Source organism: Mustelus asterias, chromosome 9, assembly GCF_964213995.1.
Source record: "Mustelus asterias chromosome 9, sMusAst1.hap1.1, whole genome shotgun sequence".
Lineage (NCBI taxonomy): Eukaryota > Metazoa > Chordata > Chondrichthyes > Carcharhiniformes > Triakidae > Mustelus > Mustelus asterias.
This window is the reverse complement of record NC_135809.1, coordinates 73,850,522-73,857,764: the sequence shown is the minus strand read 5'-3', so window position 1 is coordinate 73,857,764 and position 7,243 is coordinate 73,850,522. Positions and strand designations below refer to the sequence as shown.

At 51.1% G+C, this 7,243-nt stretch overlaps 1 pseudogene; it reads left to right on the top strand.

Annotated features, from left to right (window-relative positions):
- The first annotated feature begins 252 nt into the window (after window positions 1-252).
- On the top strand, window positions 253-6,505 carry LOC144499248 (dynamin-like GTPase OPA1, mitochondrial; annotated as a pseudogene).
- The last annotated feature ends 738 nt before the right edge of the window (window positions 6,506-7,243 follow it).

Below are 7,243 nucleotides of genomic sequence, written 5' to 3'. Positions count from 1 at the left end.
GACGGGCTTGCAAGGTTTCTTCCAGGAAATGGATAGCTGCATCCCACTGCTGTTTGTCAGATATGGAACGATTTTCTAAAGCATTGTGCTGGATGACTCGCAGACTGTCGAGTTCCCTCAGCCGAGGATAGTTGTTCTTCCATTCAGTTTCAAGGTTGAAGCGAGTAGCTTTAAATGCATCGGCCTGTTGTTCCACAGACTCACGCAACATCTTCCAGAAACAGTCTGAAACAAGTTCTTAGTTGTCACTTGATGTGCTTTCAGCATCCCTGTGCGTTCAGCATCTACTGAACCATCTTGGATACAAAGGATAATGGCATTAGGGTTCTACATGTGAGCCTTGCTTATGCTAAAAATTATATCCTTGGTGTCGGCAGCCATTCCTGATGTTACAGTACTGATAACACCAGGAAGATCAACCAGTACCATTCATTATCCTTTGTATCCAAGATGGTTCAGTAGATGCTGTGACAACGAAGAACTTGAGCCTCGCAGTTTCAGACTGTTTCTGGAAGATGGTGCGTGAGTCTGTGGAACAACAGGCTGATGCATTTAAAGCTACTCGCTTCAACCTTGAAACTGAATGGAAGAACAGCTATCCTCGGCTGAGGGAACTCGACAGGAATGAACTATACGAGAAGGCGAAGGATGTACTTCTGGATGAAGTGATCAGCTTAGGTCAGGTTACTCCAAAACACTGGGAGGAGATTCTACAAAGGAAACTGGGAAAGAGTCTTGATGCGCGATATAACTCACGAGGCGAGAGATGCTCGAGGAAATGAAGGGTTTTATTGACTACTACAATAGAGCTACCATATACAATACACGATCCCAGACTGAAGGGTCCCAGACAGAGCAGTGACCTTTATACCTCTCCCAGGAGGCGGAGCCCGACTGGGATGTACCATAATAACTATATTACAGGTAGAACAGCCCAACCCTAACCCCAACAGTAACATGTAGAACAGCCCAACCCTAACCCCAACAGTAGCATATATACAGACTCATAGTACTGGCCAGACCCTGGCTCAGTACTACCTAGTGGGAACCAACGATGGTTCACCACATTCACCCCTCCTTTGAAGACAAAGGCCGGCGGGGTACAACAAAAAAACACAGAACAATTGGTCATCAGTCTATAAGTTCAGACGGTCAGGGAGACCGCACCGTCGTTGTGACCTCCTCAACACCGGCGATGACACTGGAGTAGGCATTCGGGGTGGCGTTCTCCCCAAGGCGGTGTCCAACGGCTCCTCCAATGTCTCACGGGCCGGTTGACCCCGAGGTGGTGACAATCCGCTGAACTCGGACACGCCTTGAAGTGGCGACCATCTCCTGGACTCAGGCAAGCTGTACACGGGAGTAAAAGGGTTAAGTGATGGTCCCGATGCTGCCCGCGCCGTGTCAGGAGGGGAAACAAAAGTTGGGGGGGGTCTCTAACAGGAGGTATGGGAGCGACAGGGGTTTCCAAGCCCCCTGCTGGCGCCAGGTCTCGAATCGAGACCGTGTCCTCTCGCCCGTCAGGGTATGCCACATAGGCATACTGAGGGTTGGCGTGGAGGAGATGGGCCTGTTCAACCAAAGGGTCGGACTTGCGGGTCCTAAAATGTCGCCGCAGGAGGACAGGTCCTGAGTACGTCAACCAAGACGGTAATGAGGTCCCAGAGGAAGACTTCTGAGGGAATGAAAACAGTCTCTCATGGGGAGTAGCGTTGGTTGCCGTACACAGGAGTGAGCGTATGGAGTGGAGCGCATCAGCGAGCACCTCTTGCCAACGGGAGACTGGAAGGCCTTTTGACTTCAACGCCAGTAAGACAGCCTTCCAGACTGTAGCATTCTCACGTTCCACCTGTCCGTTACCCCTAGGGTTGTAGCTCGTGGTTCTACTAGAGGCAATCCCGTATGAGAGCAGGTATTGCCTCAAGTCATCGCTCATGAACGACGAGCCCCTATCGCTGTGGATGTAACAGGGGTAACCGAACAGGGTGAAGAGATCACGAAATGCCTTGATAACCGTGGCAGCAGTTGTATCAGAACAGGGAATGACAAAAGGGAATAGTGAGTACTCATCAATGATATTGAGGAAGTACACATTCCGATCTGTCGAGGGAAGGGGGCCCTTAAAGTCCACACTCAGTCTTTCGAAGGGACGAGTGGCCTTAACGAGTTGTGCCCTGTCAGGTCGGTAAAAGTGCGGTTTGCATTCCGCGCATACCCGGCAGCTTCTAGTTATGGACCTGACATCCTCCACCGAGTAGGGTAGATTCCGGGCTTTTACGAAGTGGTAGAGCCGAGTGACCCCTGGATGGCAGAGGTCATTGTGGAGAGCCTGCAAACGATTCTCCTGCATACTGGCGCATGTTCCACGTGACAGGGCATCCGAGGGCTCATTGAGTTTCCCTGGACGATACATGATGTCGTAATTATAGGTGGAGAGTTCGATTCTCCACCTCAAGATCTTATCGTTCTTGATCTTGCCCCGTAACGTGTTATTGAACATGAACGCCACGGACCGCTGGTCCGTGAGCAGGGTGAACCGTTTTCCCGCCAAGTAATGGCGCCAATGCCGGACGGCCTCCACAATGGCCTGGGCCTCCTTTTCCACCGCTGAATGTCAAATTTCGGGGCCTTGGAGGGTGCGAGAGAAAAAGGCGACGGGCCTGCCCACCTGGTTAAGTGTGGCGGCCAGGGCGAAATCAGATGCATCACTCTCCACCTGGAAGGGGATGGACTCATCGATAGCGTGTATCGTGGCTTTCGCGATGTCGGCTTTTAGTTTTTCAAAGGCCAAACGAGCCTCTGGTGCTAGGGGAAAAGAGGTGGACTTGATGAGCGGACGGGCTTTGTCCGCGTAATTGGGAACCCACTGTGCGTAGTAAGAGAAGAAGCCTAAGCATCTTCTCAGTGCTTTTACGCTAGTGGGCAGGGGAAGTTCGAGGAGGAGACGCATACGGTCTGGATCAGGGCCAATGACCCCGTTTTCCACCACGTATCCGAGGATAGCTAGGCGGCGCGTGCGAAATACACACTTCTCCCTGTTGTAGGTCAGATTCAGGCGAGATGCAGTGCGTAGGAATCTAAGAAGGTTGGTATCGTGGTCCTGCTGGTCAAGGTCGCAGATGGTGACGTTATCCAGGTACGGGAAGGTAGCCCGCAGTCCGTTATGGTCCACCATTGGGTCCATAGCACGCTGGAAGACCGAGACCCCATTGGTGACACCAAAAGGAACCCTTAGAAAATGGTACAAGCGACCATCCGCCTCAAAAGCCGTGTATTGTCGGTCCTCTGGGCGAATGGGGAGCTGGTGGTAGGCAGACTTTAGGTCGATGGTGGAGAACGCCCGGTACTGCGCAATCTGGTTGACCATGTCAGAAATGCGCGGGAGGGGATACGCATCCAGCTGCGTGTATCTATTAATGGTCTGACTATAGTCAATGACCATCCGGGGGTTGTTCCCACTCTTGACCACCACGACCTGCGCTCTCCAAGGACTAGCGCTAGGTTGTATGATCCCTTCCTTGAGGAGCCGCTGAACCTCAGATCGAATGAAGATCCGATCCTCAGCGCTGTAAAGCCTACTCTTGGTCACGATGGGCTTGCAGCCTGGCACGAGATTCTGGAATAAGGAGGGTGTGGTAATCTTAAGCGTCGAGAGGCTACAGGTGGAGCGCGTTGGGCAATTTGGAGGCTGCTGTTCTCCCACTGAAAGCGGAGGGAGTGGCCCACCGTACTGTAGGGTTACACTCTTCAAGTGGACAATGAAATTTAGTCCGAGGAGTATTGGCGCGCAAAGGTGCGGTAACACCAGGAGCTTGAAGCTCTCGTAAACCGTGCCCTGCACCGTTAGATTTACCACGCAACTCCCTCGCACGGTGACAGACCGGGACCTTGACGTCATCGAAATTGTCTGCTTGACAGGCTGGATCTGGAGGCCACACCACTTCACGGTATCTGGGTGAATAAAACTCTCCGTGCTCCCGCTGTCAAACAGACAATAAATCGTGCGTTTGGTCACCTGTATGTCCATCATGGACTTGTCGAGTCTGTGAGGCTTTGCCTGGTCCAGGATGATCGACGCCACCGTTGGTTCGTGAGCGCCACTGCAGGCAGCTGAGATGGATGATGGCGACCCCTGCTGGTCATTCGCGGTCGGTGCCGACCAAAATGGCTGCTCCCATAGGTCGCACGTGGGCGATGGCGCCAAAATCAGCGACCCCTGGTAGTCGCGCGTTTCTTGCGACTCCGTCGTCTGTAACGGCGACGTCCTGGCCTCGCACGTGGAAGAAACCCTTGACGATGCCGACGACAAGGAACCCGGCTCCAGGGAGTCACACGCCGGACTGCTGTTCCTGGATGTAAGTTTGGATTGACATACCTTCGAATAATGCCCCTTCTTACCGCAGGCGGAGCACAACACCGCTTTAGCGGAACATCGCTGCCGAGTGTGCTTCACTCCCCCACAGAAGTAACACCGCGGGCCGCCTGGAGCTGCTGCCGTCGTCAGGCCCGAGGGTGGGCACGCCATCACGCAGCTTTTCGGACCCGCTGGACGAAGTGGGGTCTGTGACTGCTCCTGCCACGCTGTCTCCACGTGGTCTTCGGGATACATCGCCAGGCTTTTGGAGGCCGTTTCTAGCATATCCGCTAGCTCTATAGACTTAGTGAGATAGAGATTACCTTGCTCCAACAGTCGAAGTCGGATATAAGACGATCCAATTCCCGCCACAAACGCATCTCGAGCGAGGTCGTTCATGTTCTGGTCTGCCGACACTGCTTTGCAGTTACAGCCCCTGGCTAGCTGTAGGAGTTCACACGCGTACTGTTCCGTCGTTTCGCCGAGCTGCCGTCGTCGAGTGGCTAAGAGATATCGAGCATGCATCTCGTTTGGCGGTTTAATGTAGCGCTTCTTAAGAAGCTCGAGGGCCCCTTTGTAGTCGGTGGCCGCACGGATCGCTAAATATACAGCGTCGCTTACCCTCGCGTGGAGGACCCGGAGTCTGTCGTCGTCTGTGGTGACCGCTGCGGAGGCTTCGAGGTAATCCTGAAAACATTTCAACCAGTGGTCGAAGGTGTTAGAGGCGCCTGCCGCACGTGGGTCCAGCGTAAGACGTTCAGGTTTAAGCATTTGCTCCGTGCTCTCTGTATCGTTTTCTTTTTTCTTTCAACGACGAGAGTTCAATTAGTTGTCAATAAAATTGATGCGCGATATAACTCACGAGGCTAGAGATGCTCGAGGAAATAAAGGGTTTTATTGACTACTACAATAGAGCTACCATATATAATACACAATCCCAGACTGAAGGGTCCCAGACAGAGCAGTGACCTTTATACCTCTCCCAGGAGGCGGAGCCCGACTGGGATGTACCATAATAACTATATTACAGGTAGAACAGCCCAACCCTAACCCCAACAGTAACATGTAGAACAGCCCAACCCTAACCCCAACAGTAGCATATATACAGACTCATAGTACTGGCCAGACCCTGGCTCAGTACTACCTCGTGGGAACCAACGATGGTTCACCACAAGTCTCTACACATGTGATAGAGAATATTGACCTTCCTGCTGCCCAGTCTGTGAATTCAGGCACATTCAATACCACAGTGGACATCAAGCTCCAGCAGTGGACTGACAAACGGTTACCTCACAAAGCAGTAGAGGTTGCTTGGGGAACCTTGGAGGATGAATTTGCTCGATTTATGTCAGGGCACAAAGGGAAGGACCATGATGATATCTTTGACAAACTAAAACCTGCTGTTAAAGATGAAAGTATAAAACGTCACAGATGGGATGAGCAGGCTGCAGACAGTCTGTGAGTCATCCAGCACAATGCTTTAGAAGATCATTCCATATCTGACAAACAGCAGTGGGATGCAGCTATCCATTTCCTGGAAGAAACCTTGCAAACCCATCTTCGAGATAATGAATCTGTAATTCGTGATATGGTGGGGCCAGATTGGCAAGAAAGGTGGTTCTACTGGAAATCACGGTCTCCAGAACAGCATGTTCGAAATGAAACCAAAACCGAACTGGAACGGCTGCTAAAAGTCACTGAGGAACATACAGCTTATCTTGCTAACAATGAAGTTACAACAGTTCGTAAAAACCTGGAGGCCAAAAATGTAGATGTTGTCACCATTCTAATCCGAAAACACTTCCTCAGGAAATCGCTGAACCATTGTAATCTTTGCAGAAGAGGTTTCCACTATTCCCAAAGGCATTTTGTAGATTCTGAGCTTGAATGCAATAACGTTATCCTGTTCTGGCGCATTCAGCGAATGCTAGCTATTACAGCAAACACACTCCGACAACAGCTAACAAATACTGAAGTGAGACGCCTCGAAAAGAACGTGAAAGAAGTGTTGGAGGATTTTGCTGAAGACAATGCTAAAAAATTCAATTGTTGACAGGAAGGCGAGTTCAACTAGCAGAGGACCTCAAAAGGGTTCGTGAGATTCAAGAGAAGTTAGAAGTATTCATTGAAGCTCTTCATCAAGGAAAATAACACTGTTTCTAGTCACACACTGCCATAATCCCCCCCATCTCCCCCCCCCCCCCCTCCAACCAGAGATCCATCCTCCCCCCCGCTCCCTGCTGTTTTTTTCTCCCCACCCGGACACGCTGCTTCAGATTTTTTTTCGAACTGCGCATGCGCAGTTCAGAGCTCCGATCGTTCCGGCAGCGCTAAGCCCCATCCACAGCGTGGATCGGACCGGAGCCGGCAAAAAGCGTATGGGCGCGCTGCAAAGAGGATTCCAAGCGCGGATCTGTATTACGCCCAGATTCGGCACTTAGACTCAAAATGGTAAAATCAGGCCCAATGTCTCTGTCACTGCGGTGATTATAATCCTTTAAGGCCATTAAAGAGGTACCATTTCCCAGGAACCCCATGGCTTTTAAATCTTTCCTGGGTTTAGTGAATTATTACAGGGATTTTAGTTCAAATTTAGTTTCTTTACTGTCCTATTGCATACCCTACTATGGAAACCTCAAAAGTGGTCTTGGGTCCACAGCTGGTTGGTTTTCAACAGCAGTAATTTTTCCTCAAATTATTTGCTGATTGTGACCCCAATGTCATGCGATGCCTCCCCTTAAGGGATTGGGGAAGTACTGGCATATTGCTGGAGAGATGGGACAAAGAAGTCTGCTGTGTACTCATCTGGGACCCTCTCGGATGCTGAACTAAGGTATTCCCAGAGCGAGAAAGAGGTGTTGGCAGTTGTCTTCGGCGTTAAAAATTCCA